The 25365-nt window shown below is 40.6% G+C and overlaps 1 protein-coding gene across 1 annotated transcript in view; it reads right to left on the bottom strand.

The window, feature by feature from the left end:
- Positions 1-25365, bottom strand: part of LOC131483044 (zinc finger protein 84-like) — a 286703-nt gene that overhangs the window by 164035 nt on the left and 97303 nt on the right.

The raw sequence follows: 25365 nt of genomic DNA, 5'->3' as shown, positions 1-25365 counted from the left end.
TTTATTAAAAAAAAAAAAAAAGAAAAAGAAAAAGAAAAAAGAAAAGAAAAATATGTTCTGTAACTTGATGTAACAAAAGTAATCTGATAAAGAGTGATCCAAATCCACTGTTAAATTAACTTAAAGCATGAGATGAACCTATGTGTGCTTGTTTTATAAAATATCTCCAGGTTAAAGTATTTTGAAGAAGAGTCTGGAAGTTGCAACAGGTTTGAGAGTTATATGTCTCTGTTCCGACATGTTTGGCGTTTGTGCTTATGTTTGTTTTGTCAATATTCTTGGTGTTCTATTATTTTTGTCCGGACAAAACTAAATTTTGTTTTAATATTCTTTCTCCAGTTGTGTCTTTGTCTTGAATTGTTAAGTTGTTGTTCTTGTTCTGAATTGGTGCGTGTGTGACTGACTGACAGACGAGATGGGACGGACCATGATTAACCCTTTTTCTCTCTCCTGGTAAATAATTTTAGAGAGGTCTAACAAATTTAACAGGACCTGGCCAGACCGGACTCCCCACCTCCACTGAAAAAAAAAATTCGTGTGTCATTTTCTTGCTGTTTGGTCTTTAGCTTACAGTGCTGTCCTGGCATTGATTAGGTCTAACAGTATTCAACATGTTCAGTTAAATGCTAAAGGTACTTTTTGTTTAACTCATTTAGACCTCTAAATTCTTCAGAGTTCTAAACCAAGTCTCATGACTTTGAGAGTTCTAGTAGGATCCCTGGAACTCTCAAAGATTGAGACAAAATTTAAATAATGTACTTGTCATTTAAAATAATTTGGATTATAATCTCACAATATTACAAAATTATGCTAAATTTATTGCATTATATATGCTATTAAAATAGAAGAGCATTTATGTTCATTGGTCAAAATGTTTCCTACTCATGAAATCGATCCAGATTGTAAATTACTTGTGTTCTTACTTACAAAAAAGTATGTGAAATTTTGCCTTGCAGGAGAACAACGAATTCTTTAAAGATGTATAGTAAAATTGGTCATAATGTGTGTATTTTCTGAATGTTTGCCTTTAAAACAATGGAGTTGAAGTCTGATTCTTTGTGAAAAACAGTGTTTTAACATCTTCTTTTAAGTAATTTTCATTTTATTGATAACCAAACCTGTTAACTAACTTCAGTAAATTCCAAGGTAGTCTCTGAAGACAACAGCTAAATTTAAGTTTTTTCAGCTCTCTTGACTTCAATAAAACAGAAGCTGAGGGGAAACTCCAGGCCCATCAGCCATAAAACAAGGAAGGGACATGCTTGGAGTCTGCCCTCTGAAAAATTTGGGACTTTGACTTTGTCTCTGTTGTGGTGATTCTTATCTGCCTTCATTTTAAAAGGGAAAAATTTCCAAATCAGCTAGAAGAAGACTGAAAAAACTTCTCTTTCCCAGTTTTGAGGAGGATTTGTGCTAAAATGTGTTTCCATGAATTATGAGAAATGATTGAAAATTGCTTAAAGCCATTGTATTTAAAAGTTGGTATGCTTTTATTAAGAAAATGTCTTAAGAAAAGTTGAGGAATGAATCTTGTAAGCTTTGCGTATAATTGGCTATAATTTTAAAGATACTATTACAACATTGTGTAAGTCTTTAACATTAATACCTAATACATGCTGATGTTAGAATTGATATCTGTATTCAAAAAAAGTTTTTGAAGTGTGTATACATAGCAATGCTAGTAAATACCTAAAAATAAAAATATCTTCAATTGTGAAAACTGTTAAAAATGTAAGCATTGAAGAAAAAAAAAAAAAGAAATTGAAGCATTGAACTTTAAGTAGTCTCTGTTTAATCGGTAGCTTTGTCAATTGTCTATCCAGCTTCAGTTACAGTTCTTAAACAGTTAAGAGATGATTTTATGCACTAATTCCCATGTTTAAGGTTATATTTCCCTTTTGGTGACTGACTAAGGAAATATACATTTTGCCTTTCAGTTAGATAATCCCTTGTGTTCTGTATATTGTCTTTGTTAAATTCTCATGATTTAAAAGAACTGTGTTTAAGGGTATTTTCTGGTATGTACTTACTTTAAAATGTTTGGGTGATCATTTATAAGTGATAAAAAAAAATTTTTTTTTGATGTGTTGCTGTTTGAATCAGTCTGACTAAATGAATGGAAATTATAATGAGGAATCTTTGATCAGATACTTTAAGAACTCTTGGCATATTTAATAGGTTTAACTCTTCTGGTTCTGGAATTTTTAAATAGGCCCCTAGTAGTCTCAAAGTCAGAAGAATGTGTTTCAAAGGTTGCATTTTTCGGTTAGTGAAATTAATTATAGAACAGATAATTGATTAGATCTGTAAAAAAAAAAAAATGGTGGGGGAGGAGGCAATTGCAGAAAAGACATTGGGAAACCTTGCCAGTGGGGAGCCAGGACGGCTAAGTCTAAAAAAGTACAAGAGTGTGTAAAATCCTACAGGTAGTATCAGAGCTAAACATAGATATTTTGTTTTCTAGGATTCCAGCAAGCCTATTGTATTCATTAAAGCTAAAGTTTAATTGTAAACTATAGTTTTGGTTTATTCAGATTACTAAGAGCAAAATATAACTCTAAACAATTGGTAACTTTAACACACTTAAGAGAATTCTCAAGTAGCTGTTACAAAAGCTGTTTCGTTTCTTATGTGTTACCCCATATGCATGTACATGTTTATGAATGAGAATTGCTAAGCTAAATCCTTTTTTAAAATTATGTATAGATGCATAATTAAGCTCTTAGAGAGTCATGTCTGTTACTGTTTTCTTAGGACCTACAAGATCTGTTCAGCTTAATAGTTCTACACGATTTTAAATGGACTTACTGCTAGCGTACAGTTTCAAGATTGGCCATGGGAGCCCAAATCCTCATAAGCTAGATGGAAAATATATGGGTATATGTATGTAAGTGTTTAATGATAATTCAGATGTCAGAGAATGTTAAAATGCTCCAACATGGGAAACAGCTCTTACAGCAGACTCATAGACTGTCATTTTTAAGAAGCACTCAGTGGCCTCAGAATCAGCCCAAAAGGCATTCTGATCTGACAGGAGAGCCAACAAGAGAGCCAGCATATCAGGTGTGGAATGCCAGGACACTACTGCAAAGAGTGTCCCTCTGTGAAGGGCCTCAGTGGTCCACGCCCCAGTGCAAAGAAGCAACCACCGAGGATGGTTGTGCTCTTCTCTCAATGGAGGAGAGAACTTCCACTTTGTGTGTTGCCAGGTCTGATGGGGTTGTTGTTGATTCAAGAGGCTTCCACAGCCTAAGCATTGAGTGTCTGGAGCCTCAGGTGATCACTGACGTCACACATAAGAGTGCTAATTTGTTAAATCCACTAGAGTCACTGTGTACACTGACTTCCCATGCAGGACCATATATTTAGAGTTATAGTAAAAGTAATAGTACATCTTGCTGTATTTTAGTATAAAGATTTTATCATCTCAGTTTTGGTTAGGTCTGAATATTTAACTCTTTTGCTCTAAGAAGTCAGTTTGCATTTACCTGTCCTGTGATGGTCTTATAGCCTGAGGCTGTATGCTAATCCTTGCATTGTTACTGTGCCTTCTGATTGATCTAGGTTAGCAATTTCATGCAGCTAAAAGAAGGTTCATGTGTTCCATTGAGCTCATTGAATATGTTCCAAAATTTGAGACTTCAAGGAGTTAATTTAGACAGATGTAAATCTAGTCCACAGTCTTAAATTAAAGTTTACTCTGACAAAGATTGAAAGCTAACAATTCTTTTACATCTAAGTTCTGAAGCTCAAGTATTCAAACTGCTAACCAAACTCACAACCTGCTAGGCTGGGAAAGCTAACTATGTTATGTCTTGTTATTTAGACTTCAAGAAAGAGAAACCTTTCAAGTGCCAGAATGTACATCGAACACCTAATGACTTCTGCCTTCTATCAGGAACCACTAGATGGATCCCCTACAGCTGCTGTTACCCAACGGCGCCCCCCTCTCAGCAGGAAGTAGTTAAGAACAGATGACGGCGTCCCTTTTCCCTAAAAGCAGCTGGGGTCCATTTCTCTGTTTGGAAATGTAGGAGCTAGATGGGATAATGGGCAGTTAGGGTCTCCGGTTCCTGGTAAAACTGTCTTGTGTACATGTAACAATGTTAGTGTTATGAGATTCTTGAATGTTAGCAGTTTCAACAATACTTATATATTGTTAAGTATGTCCTTTTGAATCTCACCAGCCAGCTACTCCCCAATATACCATCATATATGTGTCACTCCAGTAAAAGTCCACAATGTTTTGGCCAGAGTGATAAAAATCAATCAATACCTCCAGGGACAATGGTCTAGTGCCTTCCTAAATTTCACCAGTCAGTTAGCCACCAGTATAATTAAAGTAAATGAGACCCGAGTTCCACTCATGTCAGGAGAAGTTATTCTAAATGGCATTAAACTGGCAGCTTACATGTTCAAGGAATGGAGCAAGATTATGGCCTTAGAAACCTCGATGGTTGCTGTGCTAGTAGTCGCCATGCTCTTCCTGTACTGCATGTGCAAACAGCAGGCCTGGGAGCAAGTTGTCATTGGACAAGCCATGATGGCACTGGTTGTGGAAAATCCTAGCACTCAAGTTTGGCTGAGCATGATGTGTTAACAGGTGATCAGAGACAGATAAGATCTGACGGGACTCTCCAAGTGATAACCCCCCACATCATGCCATGCGGCTCCAGTCTTCAAAGAGGCTTGTCTAATATAATGGGGCACAGCCTTTGCCGGATAAGTGTTTAGCCAATGACGGGCACCTTTCTGATACCCCGCCAACCTAAGACAGGGAGCCCTGGATGACTGGCAGGGCTGCCCAGAGACAGGTAAGAGCTGAGGGTCCCTCAGAATGAACCTAAGACAGGCAGCGCTTATCTTGCTTCACGAACCTTTCTCTTTTTGCCACTTTCATTGATATATAGAAAAAAGGGGGAGATGTCAGGAGCCGTGCACTATAGCCACACTGAAGCCATTTTGAATATAGACCTATGGGACAGTGGAAACCCCCGGTTGGCTAGATGCTTGGGAAAGAAGTTATGAAACTAATCACACACTTAGCTTCAATTGTTTCTAGCAACTGTTTCAGAATGTGATTGATGCTGTACTTACCAACATCTTGTTACTGATTACCTACGCTATTGTCGATATGTTGGTTACTATTGTTGATATGGTGGCTGCTCAAGAACAATCGGTCTTGAGACCATGGCTTGCGTCCCAGTTTCTCTTTCCCTGAGCCTTAGTTACTGAAGAATATAAAAACCCTCAGTTGAAATCAATAAACTGACAGCTTGATCAGACCTACTGTCTTGCTGTCCATTCTTTGTGTCTCTTGTCCCTTCATTCTCTCCTAGGTGGCTGCGACCCCGTTGACTGTCCTGCTGGACAGGACACTACACATGATATACAGGGTGAAGTCTTGTACATAAGAGATACATGGGCTCACAGGAGGGCAAAGGGAAGGTGGCTTATTCAGTTTTGCCAGTCTCTAACTTTGATTGAAGTTTCCTTTAAGGTTATATTTATCCTTTTTTGTTCTGAACTCTAAGTCCAATATTTACAGTGTAACTTCTAATTAATATTTAAGATCTGTACTAACAATTTTGTGATTTGAAGAATGAATATCAGGCCATTGTTGCAACCCATTGTTAGAGGAAGTCCAAATTGGGGAGACAGCTTCAGAGACTAACATTTTGGCTACCGAGCCAGAGAAGGTTTGTTAGCTCAAGTAAAATCTAAGTAAAATCTCAGTGAAATTAATCTCCCAATATTTTTCTGGACGGCTTCCTCATAATCCAGTACCTGGAGCTGATTCACCTCGAGGTCCTGGGTTTACCTGGATGCAGATATAACATCAAAGTGAGACCTGTTCAGCTTCCTTTTATTTAGTCCAGTGATGTAATGGTTACTGTATACAAACTCAGTCCCAATGTTTCCAGTAATATAATTTTTTATTAGCTATGTTTCTCTTTGAAGTTGATCTCTGTCCTATGAGTTCATTTGAGATCCATTAGTTCACTCACTTATTGGGGAGTCTGTGGCAGTGTTCATTCCAATAGGACTATGGGCATCTGAAGGGGGCCTCACTGGTTTTTATGAAACCTCTTTGGCTATTTGGTAAGTTTCCTTTCTTGATAAAGGACCCCATAGACATGGGCAGTGGCAAAGGCTTATAGTTTTTTCTTTGGTGCATCTCAGAGCCTGGGTCAGGGCAATTAATTCAGCCTTCTGGGCAACTGTTTCATGTTGTAGTGCTTGGGCCCATATGATTTGATCATGTAAGATGAGCACTACACCACATACCTGATCCTGTCGATGATGTAACTGCTTCCATCTGTAAATAGGATTTTATCCAGGTTAGGCCATGGGATTTCCACCAAGTTGGCCCTCAGGTTTGCTGGAAAATTTAGGCTGTCTTGGCAATCATGTGTTGGCTCAGATAGCAGAGATTCTACGGGCACTCCAGCATCACAAAGAAAGAATGAACAATAGTTCCTTTTCTAAAATTCATGATTCCAACTTTGTTTAAGGGTGGGTGTTTTGGGCTACCTCTACCAATTCAGATAACAGCTTTTTCTTAAACTCTTTTAACTTTTGTAACTTATGTTAAACATCATGGACAACTGGAATACAGCACCTACATTTATAGTGCAGTTGTTCTCAGGCACCTCAGGATCTATCAGGGTGTACAAGTGTAATGCCTCGGGCTCGGCAGCGTGGCCTAGTGGCTAAGGTCCTCGCCTTGATCCCATATGTCCACTGGTTCTAATCCCAGCAGCTCCACTTCCTCTCTATCTCTCTTCCTCTCAGTATATCTGACTTTGTAATAAAAATAAAATAAATCTTAAAAAAAAAAAACAAGTGTAATGCCTCTAGGAGACATATAAGAAACACCACAGGAGGTTTATTGGGCCTCTGAGCTTCTTGCTTACCTTAGAAAGTTTGGTTTGCTTTCTATCTGCCATTTGGGCCTCTCTCAGTAGAATCTGGCAATACTGGTTAAGAGCTCCCTTATCTCGATTTTTTTCATTTAAGCCCCAGTCTAGTGGACAGTGGAAAGGCAGATTGGAGCCAGGCCAGCTCAGTAGCGGGCCCAGCATTCTGCTGCAGGATTAACTTCAGAATTTTTCTTTGAAAATAATACTTCTGGGCTTGGCAGCGTGGCCTAGTGGCTAAGGCCCTCCCCTTGAACCCATATGCCACTGGTTCTAATCCCGGCAGCTCCACTTCCTCTCTCTCTCTCCTCTTCTCAGTATATCTGACTTTGTAATAAAAATAAAAAAAATAAATTTTTTTTTTAAAAAAAAGAAAAGAAAATAATACTTCTCAGAAGTTAAAAAGGCTTTTTACAAATGTTTTGTTCCTTTTCAATAAGATAGCAATAGTAACAATAGGACCATTACAATTATTTTTAGTCTTAATGGCATAGCATACTCTCACATCTTGGTAATACTTTGCATACAATCCAAATAGCCAATACCTTCACAAAATGCAAATAAAAAGTAAAAAAAACAAAAACCACACACACACACAGTATTCTGACTCTCTTATTTTTCCCATTGCATTTTGAGATCTCTAGGGCTCCAGGGGCCCATCTGGTAATCCCAAAGTCAGAGAAAACCATCCTAACAAGTATGCAAAGGAACACCAAATAACATTTACTCATTTAATCAGGTTATAGACTACAGTTACGGTTTACAGATTACACATTAGATTTTATGGCTAAGAAAGTGATCGCTCAAACATTTTAAAATAAAAATTTACATCCAGAGGCAACCTTTACTCCTTTAAAACTCAGGTTTCCCCAACTATAGCTTGACAGTTCTTTTATTAATTTTAATAACTAAATAAGTTTGCATTAATTAATTCAGATATTATCATATTAATGAATCATTTCTTAAATCTTTTGTGATTTTTTTACATTTTTTCCACTTCAGGGTAATGTAGTCGTTCTCTTGCAGGGAAAATATTTCACAAGAAATTCAAAACTTTCTTTTTTCAAACCCTTTTAATTATCGAGGACACAGCAATCATTTTGATTAAAAGAGCATGTCAGATTTAATATCATATTTGGAACAGTAGTCTTTTACCTTTGTGCAATTTATACCTATTAACTCTGTCAAGATGACTTAGGAAACATACATCAGTCAAGTGCATTACACTTTAACAATTTTGAATTTTTTCCGAAACAACGTTTAGTTGGAAAAGAGTGGCATAAAACTAAGTTTCATTATCAGGACATTTGTCATTTAATCTCAAGAAGCGCTGAGGCTAAGCTGTGTTATTATTAGCTAAAAACTTGTATTAGGGGCCCAGCGTGGTAGAGTAGCAGTTAAAGTCCTCGCCTTGAACACACTGGGATCCCATATGGGCACTGGTTCTAATTCCGGCGGCCCCGCTTCCCATCCAGCTCCTTGCCTGTGGTCTGAGAATGCAGTTGAGGAAGGCCCAAAGCTTTGGAAGCCTGGACCTGCATGGGAGGCCTGGAGAACAATCCTTGCTACTGGCTTTGGATTGACTCAGTTCCAGATGCTGCAGCCACTTGGGGAGTGAACCATTGGAGGGAAGTTCTTCCTCTCTGTCTCTCCTCCTCTCTGTATATCTGCCTTTCCAATAAAAATAAATAAATCTTGAAAAACTGTTATTTTGCAAATTGCACATATATCTTTGGAGACTATTAGAATAGAGTTCTGAATAGAGTTGCTACTTTGGTACCAGATCTGTTGAACTGGATGTTTTGAACAAAAAGACAGACATTAAAACAGTGGCCAGCACAATCTCACAATTCAGAAAACTAATGAGAACTTAAAACCTGAAAATCCATACTTTCACACTGTTGTATGTTTAGAATTCAGGGCTAAACAAAACTCAGAACAAAACAGACTTGCGACAACAAATTGGAAGACAGCCACTTGCAGTCACATTTCTGTAAGTCAAAAACATTAACAGCAAAGTCGACTCCTGTGCGCTGTTTGACTTCACTAAAGTTCCTAAGAAAACAGGCAAGGTAAGGGTCAGCTGGAAGAGATGATGCACTTTGTCCCAGTTAATGGCAAATGAGAAACAGGTGCCAAAGAACAACAAGAGACTCAGACTCTGGCACACAAAAACTGCAAAATATCTCCTATCTACTGATGACAGATAACCAGGAGTCTGGGGTGACGTCTCACCCACAGACTTGGTTGTGGAAGCTATGTTCAGCCTTCTGACAACCCAGGTGGTTCAACCCCCAAACAGACTAAGTCAGCAAGAGCGAATTTCCACTCACTTGTGAGATTCCCAGATGACTGCAACTCAATAAGCAGGTTAGACCAATCAAGCTGAATTGAGGGCCACTCAATAGAACTGAAAGTGATAAGTTTTTCCTTAAAAACAGTCTCTGGATTTAGCGTACTTCTGTTTGAAGTCCTTGATGTGTTGTTTCAACAATTCCAGAGGGCTATGGATGGAATTTGTTTGTCCCAGGGTGTTAAACAGGAGCAAAAACACACAGACAAGACACAAAATGGACACAACTCAAAACTAGAGATCTCGAGGCTCTAATCTTGAGGCCACCTAATCTCAATACAAATTTTCAGTCTTTACCTGAAGCTTCCAGAACCAAACCAGAGGAGTCTGCCAGTGTCATGGCAGGAGTCCTGACTAGGGGCAATGCGCTATGTCCAGCTTGGCCCTCTGAGTTCCAGTGATGCACCCAGACAAATGACCTGCAGCCCCTCAAGGGATAGCCAGCTGATTTTCTGCAGTGATTCAATCTCCCATTCCACATTTCCAAGAGAGAGGGTGGCTGGTGCAACAAAGGGAAAAATTCCCAGCCCATGCCCCAAATGTTGCATGCAACCCAAGCTTCTCTCCAAGAAGTGCAGCCCAGACAACCCTGAAAAGCAGAAAATTTATTGAGGAGGCAAGAAAGTTAACCTACCGGGGCCAGCTATCCTTTCCTTCAGACAGTTACCCCAACGTCTGAGTTAGGTGATTTTTTTTAAAGGTTTATTTATTTTTATCTGGAAAGTCAGATATACAGAGAGGAGGAGAGACAGAGGAAGATCTTCTGTCCGATGATTCACTCCCCAAGTGGCCGCAATGGCTGGGGTTGAAGCGAGTAACCAGGAGCCTTTTATGGGTCCCCCATGCAGGTGAAGAGTCACAAGGCTTTAGGCCATCCTCAACTGCTTTCCCAGGCCACAGGCAGGGAGCTGGATGGGAAGCAGGTCAGCAAGGATTCGAACTGGCTACCACATGGGATCCTGGTGCATTCAAGGTGAGAACTTCAACCACTACACTATTGTGCCAGGCCCTAGGTGATTTTTTTTTTAATAGAAAGAGTAAGTTATACAGCCATGGTATCCAGGAGAGTGGACAGCAACAGGATTCTGCCATGTGGTCAATGGGTAGACAAAGTGTAGGCTGTAGCAACCACAAGAGGCTGCCATGGAGACAATGGGTGGACAATGTTTAGGGTCTAGCAACTGCAGGAAACTTTCATGGTGACAATGGGTGGGCTCAGGAAGCCATAGGGACAATGAATGAATCAATCATACAATATTGATTCCTGGAACTGAGTGTTGCTAGCAGTGCATGCTAGCCTAGTGATCTGGACCAAAAAGCAAGGAACTGGAAAAGAATTTTGTGGAGAAGCATAAAGAGCAGGTTAGCAAACATATGTAGACTTGAACCAAAGTGACTTCATTTTGTCATCAGATTTTACACAGGAGGTTCAGCTGGGGTCCCTGGGCCTCTAGCCCTCCTGTCTCCATGCCAACTGCTCCAAGACCAGAAAGGCTCGCTAGTGACATGGTGTCAGCAGCAGGCTGCTCTCCTGCCTGCAACTCCAGATCCAGATCCACTCACCCTGTGACCACCGTGCAGCCCTAAAGCTCCTGCTCACACCTACTGCTCTAAGGCCAAGTTGAGTTGTGTTCTCCCAGGGCTAGGTCTTCCGTCTAGTTCCCATACCCCTGGTGCCTTCCAGGGGCAAAGCTGCTTTCCTCCTGCCATGCCCACTCCTGTCCCACCCATACTCATCATTGCTATGATCTACTAGGTGGGGAGTTTTTTACTCCATCTTCCCTGTGCGGAGTTTCTTCTGGTTTTCCTCTGTGGCCCCTGCCTTTGCTGCCTCTGTGCATGGCTGGGTGTGGAGATTTGTCACCCTTACTCTGCTTATGGTTCTAAGATGGACTCCGCTGCCATTCCCAGTGACTTCATCTCACAGCTGCCTGTGACCCAGCTCAGAATTTGACCCTGGGCCAGCTGCACACTCCTCTCTGCCTGTCTCAGGCCATGTTGTGAGGCACCTGTGCCCTCCTGGAGGCCACAGTAGAAGGAGCAAGGGATCCTCCTCTGGAGGCATTGCAGATTGATTTGATTTGAAAGGCATGGTAACAGAGGGAAAGAGATCTTCCTTCAATGGTTTTACTCATTGGTTGACAATCAGGGTTAGGTTAGGCTAAAGCTAGGAGCCACGTGCTTCAACCAGGTCTCCTTCATGGGTGCAGGGACATTTCCCAGGTGCATTATCAGAAAGTTGGACCTAAAGTGGAGCAGCCAAAATTCAAACTTTTGCTCTGATATGGGATGGCAGTGTTGTAGGCATCAGCTTGAACCAGGGCAGCAGAATTCCAGCACAATTTCTGAGCGGAGGAAAATGAGTGATATTTTCTTTATCATTTGTTTTTATAGTTTCTAAAATCATTAGAATCACAATTTACACCTTAATAATTTGAAAATCATTTGGGTTTATTTGTTTGTACGCATTTTTCCTCAATATAAGGGAAACTTTGAGAACTACCGGTGTAAAATTTCTGGTCTCTATCTGGGAGGTCAAAAGGAGCTGAGCTCTCCCCCAACACAATCAGGGCACTTTCTGACTCTAACTTGCCATGAACCATTTCCATGTGTGCTTCCTCAAATAATTCATTTTCCTCTTTCTTGAAGATATACTGTTTAGGGCCCCATACCGAAGCCTAGTGGGTAAAGTCCTGGCCTTGCATGTGCCAGGATCCCATATGGGCACTAATTCATTTCAGAGCTGATTCATTTTCCATACAGCTCCCTGTATGTAGCCTGGCAAAGCAGTCAAGGATGACATGAAGCCTTGGGATCCTGCACCCAGTTGGAAGACCCAGAACAAGGTCATGGCTCCTGATGTTTAATCAGTTCAGTTCTTGACAGTGGATGGAAAATGGTTTTCTCTGTCTCTCTTCCTCTCTATACATCTCACTGCCCAGTAAAAATTGGTTCCTGGCTTCAGGTTAGCTCTGCCCAAACGTTCTGTTCACTTGGTGAATGAACCAGTGGATGAAAGATCTTTTTTCTCAGATATACAGAGAGGAAAAGAAACAGAGAAAAAGATCTCTCATCCACTGGTTCACTCCCCATGTGGCCACAGTAGCTGGAGCTGAGCTGATCCAAATCCAGGAACCTCTTCTGCAACTCCTCTGTGGTTGCAGTCCACCAAGAATTCTGGCCCTCCTCTTCTCCTTTCCCAAGTTACACACTGGGAACTGAAAAGGAAGTGGAGCAACCAGCACAGAAACTGGCACTCCTGTGGGATCTCAGCTCATGCAAGGTGAAGATTTGGTCCAAATAATTTGCATTGAGTTTATTTATTACAGAATTGGGTTGAATGGGTGGGAGAAAGAACTCTCCAAAAACATTTGAGATTTTTAAAAATGCATTTAATTTGAAATCAAGAGTTACAAGGAGAGACATACAGAGGCAGAGAATCTTCCATTCCCCACTTACATTGTTACAACGGCCAGAGCTAGGCTGGTCCTAAGCCAGGAGTCCACAGCTTCTTCCAGGTCTCCCCTGGGCCATGGTGTGCTGCTTTCCAATACCTTAGCAGGGAGCTGGATCATAGGTGGAGCATCCCATATACAACACTGGTGCTGCAGATGGTGCCTTACACATTATGCCATGGTGCCAGCCACTGTCTATTCTTACTAAAATGAGTATTAGAGGATGGATAATATATAAAGAGTTTGAGGGGCAGAAAATATTAACAGCATGGTGTCAGCTTTTTCCAGGGTTCCTTTGGTTGCATCACCTCAATGCAATGAGAGCACAGTGGTAGTGTGTGTGTGTGTGTGTGTGTGTGTGAAGGGAGAGAGAGAGGAGACATACAGAGAGACATTGAGAGAGAGAGAGAGAACACACAGGGGTAACCAAATCAACTATTTCAAAACCTTGGGGTGTTCAGAAAAATATTGAGGTCATTAACATTACCAACAATGAGAGTGGTTGCGAAAATTCTTAAGCCAGTTTAAAAAAAAAGAGGATAAATGAAAAGTTAATATTCTGGAGAATCTTCATGGTGAATAAATATCATTAAAATGATTGGCACAGTAAAGAACCTAAGTCAAAGACACGAGCTTGGGCCCAGCACAATAGCCTAGTGGCTAAATCCTAGCTTGGAAGGTCTGAGATCAAACATGTGTGCCAGTTAGTGTGCCAGCAGCCCCACTTCCCTTCAAGCTCCATGTTTTCCATGTGCCTGGGAAAGCAATGGAGAATAGCACCGAGCCTTGAAATTCTGCACCCTTGTTGGAGACCTAGAAGAGGTTGCTGGCTCCTGGGTCCTGGCTTCGGATCAGCTCAGCTTTGGGTGTTGCTGCCACTTGGGGAGTGAATCAGTGGATGGATGATCGTTCTGTCTGTTTCTCTTTCTCTTTGTAGATTTGGGTTTTCAACAAAAGCAAAACAAATAAAAAAACACCAGTGATGTCCCTGGGATTGTCCCATAACACACATGCACACACACATGTACATAAAGAAACACACACATTCTTTTTCTTTGTATAGGCACAAACTCTGTATAATATATATGTAATATTATAAATATAAATATGTAAATAGAAAATATAAATATGAATATAAAATAGATTGCATGTGTTATATGCAATATCAATTACATATTATTTATATATTATTTAAAATATAATACATGTTACTTTACATTATGTATATAATACATATATGTTGATTATATATATTAAAATATATGTATTTATTTATTTACTAGAAAGTTTGACAGATAAGAAAACACTTTGATCCAAAAGGCTCGAATGGACTAGGAGAATCGTTACTTGTGTTTCTTCCCTGCTGGATGTGCACATCACACAGATCCAGACTGAACAGCACCAAGTGGCCCATCAGGCTCTGTGTTGGCCATACTTGCACTGGCACAGCACTACCCACCATTACTGGAGACTTTAAGGGACGTTCTAAAACAACAGCTTCTATCCAAAATCTCTGAGTCTTTACTAATGCTCCATCAGCCTCACCACCACAGTTGGTGTGCTCCTCCAAGACAATTCCTTAAGGCTGACTGCAAAGCTGCAGCGCCATCTTGTGGCCACTGTAAACCACAGCAAGAAACAAGAGGAGAGGCTGTGTGGCAGTGAATCTCAGACTATGACAAATCACTGAATCAGCAAAGTATCTGATGTTATATAATACACTGTACTCTAGGCAGGCATCAGGGCCCAATCCTTCAGTCAAGAAAACTGCAATTAAAGAACTTCTCAGCTACACACTCTAAGGCCTGGACATAACAGAACAACAGCAAACCAAACCCCTTAAACTGCTGCAGGGTTTCTCTAAGCCGGAGAGGACTTCGCATGTTTGCGTTCGTAAGCCCAATCTCTTTAAAACTTCTGCATGTGCAGAAGAAATGAGGTTTCACTTCCTTATGCCACAAAAAAAAAACTAGATAAGGGGAGGGACAAAGATTTCAGTAAGGTTCAAATTCCCAGCTCTAATTATGTACTAGCTAGGTAAATTGTCTAATTTACTAGGCAATTCCATTTCTTCAACTGTAAGTTAGGGATATCATCAAATACTTAATGTGGTCATGGGCAGGGTTAATGAGGTAATACAAATAGAGCGTTTGGCTTGCTGCCTGATCTGCATCAAGTCCCTTTTCATCTAATTTATTATTTGTGCTTCCAGGGACAGGCACTGTGGCATCTGCTGGCTGCTTGTGGCACCCACTTCCCGTATGAGCACTTTTTCAAGTTCTGGATGCTCCACTTCTGATGCAGCTCTCTGCTAGTTTGCCTGAGAAAGCAGTGGGGAATGGTCAAGATCTTGGGTCCATGCACCCATGTGGGAGGCCCAGAAGAAGCTCCTGAATCTTGGTGCTGGACCAGGCCTGCTTCATACATTGCAGATATTTGGGGAGTGAATCAGTATATGGAAGACTCTTTCCTTATCCTTTCCTCTATTTTTCAATTACAAAATAAATTTTAAAATTTTAAAAATTCAAATCATGCAAACTATATTATGAACAAAGGGCTCTTTCAGAAAAATTGAAATCCATGCAGCATTTCATAATGTCCAATCCCCATAAATGTTTGAGGACTCCTCGCATGTATGAATTTAAAATGCAAAATGACTTTATAACCACCTGCTTCACAAACACTGTTGAAGTATTCACCTATATTACTTTTGTTGAGCAGGAGCTAAGGAAAACTGACATATCCCAAGTTCAAAGTCCTAGGGATCACTTCTACTATTGAAGAACTCATACGTCTGTGCTCTAAGCATACGGCCTGCTGCCTCTTAGGAAGACAGGCTTTTGGAATCTACCTATTCTTCCCCCCTTTCTTATTTTTAAATGCCCATAGTCTCCACAGAGACAAACAGAATAAAAGACTCTAGTAAGGAAAAAATTCACTCATCCATTCCACAAACATGAACTGGCATCTTCTCTACATGCCAGGCACTAAGTGTTACTAAATGCAAAAAAAGTAAACCTCAGGTATAGCCAGCTTTTAGTCTAGCCACTCTGTATCTGAATTTCAGAATGTTGGGCATACACTAGTACTTCATAAGCATACAAGATTTGGATAACTAATTTAGTTAAATTCTAACTACCAAGAACTTACCCCACCCCTTCCCCCGCCCTCCCCCTGTGTGGAATGTTCCACTTTGTTGCATATCCGCTGACCAAGTACAGTTGAGAGTCCCTCTTTGCAAGCATAAACTAAACATAGAGTCCAACATCTTATAGTCCAATCTAGTTCCTTAGCTTCCTGGGGAGACCCTGTCTAGTTCGAGGGCAGAACCATCAGATTATCAACCCGATTGATTAAAGGCTCCAACATACCCTCAGCAACAATTAACTTTGTTGTGTAACTAATAATTGTAGTATTGAGTAACCACTATGTTAAAAACAATTGCAATTTCTTAACCACCTTCTGTGATCACCTCATTGTCACTTCAATTTTAGTTTATACACAACATATAACATTCATAACATAACATGTTATATATAACATCATATCATCTTAAGTTAAGGCAAACATGTGGTATTTAACCTTTTGGGATTGGCTCATTTCCCTTAGCATTATGAATTCCAGTTTGGCCCATTTGGCCACAAAGAACTGCATTTTTTTTTTTTTAATAACTGAGTAGTATTCCATGGAGTAGCTGAACCATAGCTTTTTTTACCCAGTCTTCTGCTGATGGGCATTTCGGCTGCTTCCATGTTTTTGCAATTACTGATTGTGCTGCTATGAGCATAGGGGTGCATGTTGGCTTCTCATAAAACAGGTGTTTTGGGTATATTCCTAGGAGTGTTATTGCTGGATCATATGGTATGTCGATTTTGAGTTGTTTGAATGTTCTCCATACTGATTTCCAAAGAGGCTATACCAGTCTGCAGCCCCAGCAGCAGTGGAGTAGGGTTCCCTTTTCCGCGCAACCACGCCAACAAGTGTTGTTGGTGCTTTTATTCATGTGGGCCAGTCTTACGGGCGTTAGGTGGTATCTCATTGATGTTTTAATTTGGATTTCCCTTATTGCCTAACCAAGGCAGGCATAGATGGGAAAAGGTAGGCATAAATGGAAAAATCCACAACATAATCAAAGCAATATATGAAAAACCCAACGCCAGCATCATACTGAATGGAGAAAAACTGGAACCCTTCCCACTGAAATCTGGAACAGACAGGGATGTCCGCTTTCTCTGCTGCTGTTCAACATAGTCCTAGAGGTACTTGCTGAGGCCATAAGACAAGAAAAAGAAATCAGAGGAATCCAAATGGGAATCGAAGAAGTCAAGGTTTCACTATACACAGATGACATGATTCTCTACATAGAAGACCCAAGAGACTCAATACAGAGACTGCTAGATCTTATACGAGAGTTTGGAAGAGTGGCAGGATACAAAATTAATGAACAAAAATCAACAGCCATAGTGTATGCAAATAGCCCAAAGATGGAAAAAGACCTAACCAGCAAGATACCGTTCAAAATAACAGAGAAAAGTATGAAGTATCTGGGAATAAATCTAACCAAAAATGTAGGAGACCTATTTGAAGAAAACTACAAACTACTTAAAAAAGAAATTGAACAAGACCTCAAAAGATGGAGTAACATCCCATGCTCCTGGATAGGTAAAATCAATATCATTAAAATGTCTATACTGCCAAAAGCAATATATACATTCAACACAATCCCAATCAAATTGCCCAAAACATTCTTCATGGAACTGGAAACAATGATCCAAAGGTTCATCTGGAAACACAAAAAACCATGAATAGCTAGAACCATTCTCAAGAACAGGAAGTTAGCAGGGAAAATCACAGTTCTGGACCTCTGGACATACTATAGGGCAGTGGTTATCAAAACAGCATGATACTGGCAAAAACAACAAAAAAAAAATAGAGAAGAAGATCAATGGAGCAGAATAGAAACACCAGAAGGGAACCCAAACAGGTACAGCCAAATAATCTTTGACAAAAAGACAAATGACAATCCAGGCAAATGGGAAGGTCTGTTCAATAAATGCTGTTGGGACAACTGGTTGATAGCCTGCAGAAACAAAAAGATAGACCCACATCTCTCACCATACACTAAGATCAGATCTAAATGGATAACAGATCTAAACCTACATCCAGAAACCTTCAAAGTTTTGGAAGAAAATGTTGGAAATACTCTGCAAGATCTAGGGGTAGGTCCCAGCTTCCTAAAAAGGACACCAAAAGCATCAGCAATCAAAAGCAGAATAAACAATTGGGACCTCATCAAACTAAGAAGCTTCTGTACAGCGAAGGAAAGAATCAATAAATAAAAAAGCAACCCACAGAATGGGAGAAGATCTTCGCACACGACATAGGTGACAGAGGGCTAATCTCCAGAATATACAAAGAACTACAAAACAACCAAAATGTCAAAACAAACAAGCCACTCAAGAAATGGGCACGGGAAATGGGCAAACACTTCACAAAAGAACAAACCCAAATGGGAAAGAACTTACATCTTTTAAGAGAACTATAAATCTTTGAATACACCTTGAGTTTAGTTTGCACAAAGTCAAGAGACAAGACATGTTATCATTTACCATCAGGGTGTGTGACACAAAAGGTCAGTTGGTCTGTATCTTAGTTACTTCATTTGAACAGTACACACACACACACACACACACAGAGAAACACACAGGAACACACACGTACAAATAGCAATCACACCCTGTTTATTAGGTCTATTTACCTCTCAGATTTTAGATCAAATTCATGAAATAATAATTAATTCACTTAACATTTAATTAAAGTCTAGTCTATGCAAGTAAAAGAAAAGACTAAAGATTCAGAAAGACATTATCCTTGCCAACATGAAGCTTACATCTTTTTTTTTAAAGATTTATTTATTTTTTATTGCAAAGTCTTATATGGAGAGGAAGATTTTTCATCTGATGATTCACTCCCCAAGTGACTGCAATTGTCAGAGCTGAGTCCATCTGAAGCCAAGAGCTACGAACCTCTTTTGAGTCTCCCATATGGGTGCAGGGTCCCAAGGCATTGGGCCGTCCTCGACTGCTTTCCCAGGCCACAAGCAGAAACCTGGATTGGAAGCAGAGCCACCAGGATTAGAACCGGTGCCCATATGTGATCCTGGTGCAGTCAAAGCGAGAACTTTAGCCACTAGGACAGCATGCCAGGCCTGAAGCTTCCATCTCAGTGAAGAAACCAGACAGCAAACAATCCACCATATAAACATGCAACTGTCAAACTTTCCTGAATGTAATCAGCACTTCTGAGAACAATTTGGAATAATACAGAGAAGCTGAAGGAAGGTGTACGAGACAGCATTTTCAAGTCCAGGTCTCCAACCTCCCACCCCCAAAATAAACATATTTCTTAAATGAACAAGGACACATGTACAAATATTTAATGTAGCAATGATTACTTTGATCGTATACTTGTATGATATACTAGAAATAGCAACTATATTGTCCCACTTCAGGAGACAACACTCACATTACACTCAAATCAGTTAAAATAAATGGAATGTGCAACTCTTTAATATGGACAAAGCTCATTAAAATACAATTTTTAAGAAGGCAAAGGGCCTGGCCTGATAGCCTAGCAACTGGAGTTCTCGCCTCACACCAGTTGGAATTCCATATAATCACTTGTTCCAATCCCTGTGGTCATGCTTCCCATTAAGGTCCCTGCTTGTGGCCTGGGAAAGCAGTTGAGGACAGACCAATGTTTTGGGACCCTGCCCCCATGTGGGAGGCCCCAGAAGAGGCTCTACCCTCCTGGCTTCAGATTGACTCAACTCTAGCCTTTACGGCCACTTGGGGAGTGAATCAATGGATGTAAAATCTTCTTCTCTGTCTCTCCTCCTTTCCACATATATGACTGTCCAATAAAAATAAATCTTAAATAAAAAAGAGAAGGCACGGCCAATTACACCACCATCTGTGATGTTGTTCTCCCAGGTAAGTGTGGTTCAGGTAACAGTTGCCCCACTTCCAATTCAGCTCCTTAGTAAAGTGCGTGGAAAGCCTGAACAGAGTTTCAGGCTCCAGGCTTTGAGTTGGCCTAACCACTGCCATGACAGCCAGTTGGGAAGGGAACCAACAGATGGGAGATCTCTCTGTCTTTAACCCTGTTTTTCAAATAAACAAAGAGATCTTAAAAAAATAATTTGCAAATACTCTGTGTGTCAAATATAATACCATACTAATTTGCATATTACTTATGAATTTCGTATCTGCTATAAATATAAAAACTTATGGTAATAATACACAGCAACTTTGAGATAGAATTTACCTGAGCTGAGGGCAGATGGAAAAAGAAAGTTGCTTATATCAGAATTATTTTGTCAGAAACAGAGAAAACCAAAGCCTTTAATAAAAGAAATCCTAACATCTATTTGATAATGAAGTAGCCACACATACAATGATCTGTTGTTCATTTTTCTGAGTGCTTGAACTTGTCATAAAACTCAAATAAAACTGAAAAGAACCCCAGCCATTTTGCTTCCATGTAGTGAATACTTTACTTGTTTAAATGTGTTGACGCATTCTGAAAAGTATGTGTCTCTTAAAGCTATCGATGCTATCTGTCTCAACAGTGATGGCAAATTTTTAATCTGGAACCATCCCCTTCTTCCACTGAATGCTCCTTGAGACACCACGCATGGTCTGTATCTGTATGCACTTCTTCATTATACTTCATTGGCACCAGTAACACAGCTCACCCATTGGGGCCAGTTCGTTGTTCCCTTAACATTGAACTACTCTGCATTTATATTTTACAAGGTGTTGGTGAGAACAATGAATAGACACTCAGTAATAAAGACTCAAAACCACAAAGGTAGACAAGGGAAGATGGAGACTCTACCTAATCCTGATCAGCCAAATAAGGGCTTTGCAAGCAGACTCTCCAAACTCCCAAAGACTAAGCAATACAGGCAAGCACCAAGCCTCCAAGAACAGTAGAAATGTAATTATTAGTTGCAAATGGAAACACACTTTGGAAATGCAGGTTTCCATCTTACAAAAAAGACAAAATGGTCATTTAGTGTTGTTGGAACAGTAAATGGAAAAATATGTAGTCAAGATGCATGTAGGAAACAGTCTATGCCAAGGCTTTTACAACTTCCAGTAAAATAAGTAATTGCAGTGAACAGTGGGCTAAGCCAGGAGCCCTGGAAGCTGTACGATTCCTTAATAATTGTAACAAATTGCTACTAGCAAATGCTGGATTGTTGTATTCTCAGTGCAATCCATCACCCTGTCCTACGCAGACCTCATTCCTCTCACTCCCCTGAAGTGGCAGTCCAGCTGCAAAGTCTGGTTCCATGGCTACCTCATTCAGCACTTGTGCTCAGCCAACACTTGAGGACTTGAAGAATATATTTTTATGCAAACTAAAACCACAAAAGACACTTTCCCCATCTGGCATGATGACAATATAAAGACAGACAACCCATGTCAGCGAGGATACACAGAAATCCTTACATATTGCTGCTAGAAATGCCCAATACTTCAGCCACTTTGGAAGACAATTTGGCAATTCTACAATTTCCATGCTAGGCATATCAGCAACAGAAATGGAAATTCACATCCATACAAAAACTGGCACAGAAGATCCGTATCAACATTATTTGTAAAGACACAGGTGCACTTGCTACCTTCAACTCCAACATCGCGTATTGGAGTGCTACTTTGTGTCATGCTCCACTTTCTATACAGCAGCCTGGTAATGCACCCAGGAAAAGTAGAAGATGGTTTAAGTACTTTCCACCAATGTGCTAGACTAGAATGGAGTTCTATGTTCCTGACTTTGGCCTAGTCATTGCTCCGATTTGGGAAATGAAATGATAGGTAGAACATTTCTTTCTCAGCATCAGAGGAGGGTGCAAAGCCTTGGGAACCTGCACCAACTTTGGAGACCTAGATGAAGCTCCTGGCTCCTGGCTTTGGATCATTTCAGCTCCAGCTGTTTCAGCCATTTGGGAAAGGATCCAATAGATGGAAGATCTTTCTCTCTCTCCTTCTCTCTGTAAATCTGACTTTCCAATAAAAATATACATCTTTAAAAAATTCTTTCTTTCCCTTTCAGAATACCTAGTGGGGAACCTTGCAGGGTCTTGAGTCGCCTGGTCATGGTCCTTGGACATGCTTGCAAGCAAAAAAAGGTGGAGCAGTAGACAGAGACCCTGATGCACATGTAGAATATGGTAGCTCATTTTGCTCTGTAGCAGAAAAAGGGGAATAGAGCAAGATGGACAACTATCCCAGCAAACAAGGATAGCATAAATCTGGGTGAAAGGAGACTTGAGGTCAACTATATCAGTCGACGGATATTGGAAGTTGCCTCTCCCCTGGATCAGAAAAATGTACAGCATTTCAGAACTACCTAAGCCACTTTATCAGAACCCTCAGAACATGCTCTACATCAGGACCCTGGGTTGATATTGGGTTGTGGTTCTGCATCCATGGATATTGGGACATTTGGGAGGCTTGGTGTAGCTTCCTCTTTAACTCTTCCCTCCCCAGAAACAAAAAGAAATAGAGAATCTGGAAATAATTATTTTACCCACTTTTCCCTAACCCTCAGTCTTTCCCACCTTGGTCAACCATGTAATCATCATTAAAAATAAATTTAAAAAAAAATCAAAGAAAAGCAACTCAACTGCTCCATAAAATCGTTGATAAAAATGAAAAAAGTAATATTCAAGATAGTCAAAAAATATAATGAGCCAAATGTTCATATACTGCTGAATAAATAAAATACATGATGCATCTATAAAACAATACTATTTGGTAATAAAAATAAATCACTTATGTAAAGTATAGCATGAATCTTCATATAATGCTAAGTGAAATAAGTCAGTTATAAAAGACTATATATTGTATGAGTCTGTTTACATGAAATACCCAGGATAGATGAATGTATAGAGATAGAAAATAGATGAGTGATTCACTGAGGTCTGTAATGAAAGAAGGACAGCTACAAATGAGTAAAATAGATCTGATTAGAATGATTACATGTTTCAAAGCCAGTTGATAGTTTCAGTTGTACATCTCATTCAAACCATTGTTTTGAGGGTCCCCAAACTAAAGGACTGGACTTAGAGCTCCAACCACTGGGAGAGTGGCAGGAGCTGTGATCTGACAGTGGAGTGCATGTTTCTGAATGGGGCCACTACAGTTGCTAAAGATGGTGGAGTGGATAGCATACCCAGGTGCACATGGAGGATCAGACAGTTCACATCAGCCTGTGGAAGACATCAGGGGCCATAACAGAGGGAGGATGGAAGAATACATTGGTCAAATCTGTAGAAAAGCATGACAGCAAATGGCCAGGCAAATGGAGAGTTTGGGATGGATTGTGTCATCCAATGGACCTTGGAAGGAGTTCCTTATCCTTGGATAGGTCAGATCAACCACATGTGAAAACTATCAACACCATTAGAGCAGAAGCCTCATAACATGTTCCACATCAGGGACCCTGGGATGACACTGGGTGGCCATTTCCCATTCCTGGGTTCTGGGGTGGTTGGGAGGCTGGTTGTGGCTTCCTCCTTGTTTCCTTCCACCCAGAAGTAGAAGAAGCTAAAGAGAGTGTGAAAATAATGGTCTCAGCTGCATTGCCCTAGTCCTCTACCATTCTCACCCTAATCAACTGTGTAAATATCATCAAAAATCTAAAGTAAAATAAATAAATTGTAACATAAAGATGGATTCATTTTATGGTTTTTAGTTATATCTCAATGAAGTAATTTTTAAAGATCAGTGCAATTTTTCCAAAAACATGAAACATGAAAAGATGCAAGTAAAGAGATGTTTTAATAGGAATATAGGTAGAAGGCAGAAACATAAAGAAAATTACATATAGGGATTTTTAAATAAAATTTTATTTTTGATGATGTATATGCAGTTGAAAAGGATGAATGCTCATGTGGACCAGCCATTAGGGAGGGAAGGGTCAAAGATTAGGGGACGGTAGATAAGACCACTGTGTCCAAATTTTCTTTTTCTTACTCCTGCATCTGTGGGAAGGGTGCAGAGAAGGTAGAAAGCCACACCAAGCATCAAAACATCAGTACCCAGGAATGGGAAATGGCTGCCCAATGTCATTCCAGGTTATCCAATGTGGAGCAGGCTCTGATACTTCTGTCCCAGAGGTTTTGATAGTTCTGAAATGCTGTTGATCTTGCCATGTTTCGTTGGCTGACATAATCCATCCTCCATCGTAGAATCTCTATTTACTCAAATATTTGTGGTCAATTCTTGGCTGGGGTAGTTGTTCAATTTGTTTTGCCCTCCATCCTCTGCTGTGGTACCAGATGTCTTCTGCAGGTGACAATACACTGCCATTTCCTCCATGTGCATCTGGGTATGCTGCCCACTGCTCCATATTGGCCACCAAGGAGGCAATGTTCTGGCACATGCACTCCACAGTTAGTCCACATATCCTGTAACTCTCCTTCGGTTGTAGATCTGAGTCCAGTGAACTCAGCTGTGGAAATCCCCAAAGAAAGTTTGTCTGAGGTGATCCAGACATGATTTTTGTGTGTGTGTGTGTGCTTGCCAGAATGGGATCCTGCTCATTTTGTTACCCACATTAGCCTATGTGCATACTTGTGTCTACAGTCATCTGGTCAGCTCTGTCCCCAGCCCCATCTTTTACACAAACCAATGGATGATGCAGTCCATCCCAATCCTTCTCACCAACACTTGGCCCCCATGTACATCACTATTAACTGCTTCCTAGTTGGAGTGACCCCCAATAACCACCACTTGTGTTACCCTCAGCAGTTTTGTAGACATGCTGGTATATGCATCAGACTGGTCTAGTCTATCTGACATCCCAGCTCAGGTCTCCCATGTAGGTGGGTGCATCAGTCTGACCCATAACAGTCTTCAAGCTTCCCTCCTCCAATCTGCTCAGTCTCAGCCCCCTTGCTTACCTGTTACTAGAGCAACCTTATTGATGGAAGTCCCTCAGAAGTCATTCATCACCTGCAACACACTCCCGCAGCAGTTCACGGGCCCACTTAGTCCCTTACCCCCTTTCTGAACAATCCATAGTCCCTGCACTTGGGAACATATGTGTTCCCCAGCCCAGTTTTCCAGTGCAGTGGGGTGGGGTGCTGGCCTGGAGCTCTGCCCGATCACTAGGGTCCCAAGTTCCTGGCATGTGTGCTGGCCTAGGACCTTGCCTCTCCACCCACCCAAGATCCAAGCACACTCAAAGTTCCCTAAACCTTGTCCACCATCACACTGGGCCAGCATGATAAAATACTACACTTCCCTCCACCTTCCCCCACACTTCCAGGGACCAAGCACATGCGGGAAATACTCAGGTCCCCAGTGGCCCACGACCTACACTGGCACAAAGGCAGCAGACACCAGCACTCACACACAAGAAATTTAAACTTCTCTGAACACTGTTAGTATTTGGTTGAGAGAGAGAGAGAGAGAAATGTAGTTCAGCCATTTGGGTCTTGTACCTATGGAGGAGACTTGTAAGTAACTCCTGGCTCCTAATTTTGTACCAATTCAGCTCGAGGTGTTTGAGACATTTGGGAAGTGAACCAGTGGTTGGAAAATCTCTTTCTATTCACACC

This window comes from Ochotona princeps, chromosome 22 (assembly GCF_030435755.1).
Source record: "Ochotona princeps isolate mOchPri1 chromosome 22, mOchPri1.hap1, whole genome shotgun sequence".
NCBI lineage: Eukaryota > Metazoa > Chordata > Mammalia > Lagomorpha > Ochotonidae > Ochotona > Ochotona princeps.
The sequence above is the reverse complement of the archived record's forward strand: the minus strand, read 5'-3'. Positions and strand labels throughout refer to the sequence as shown.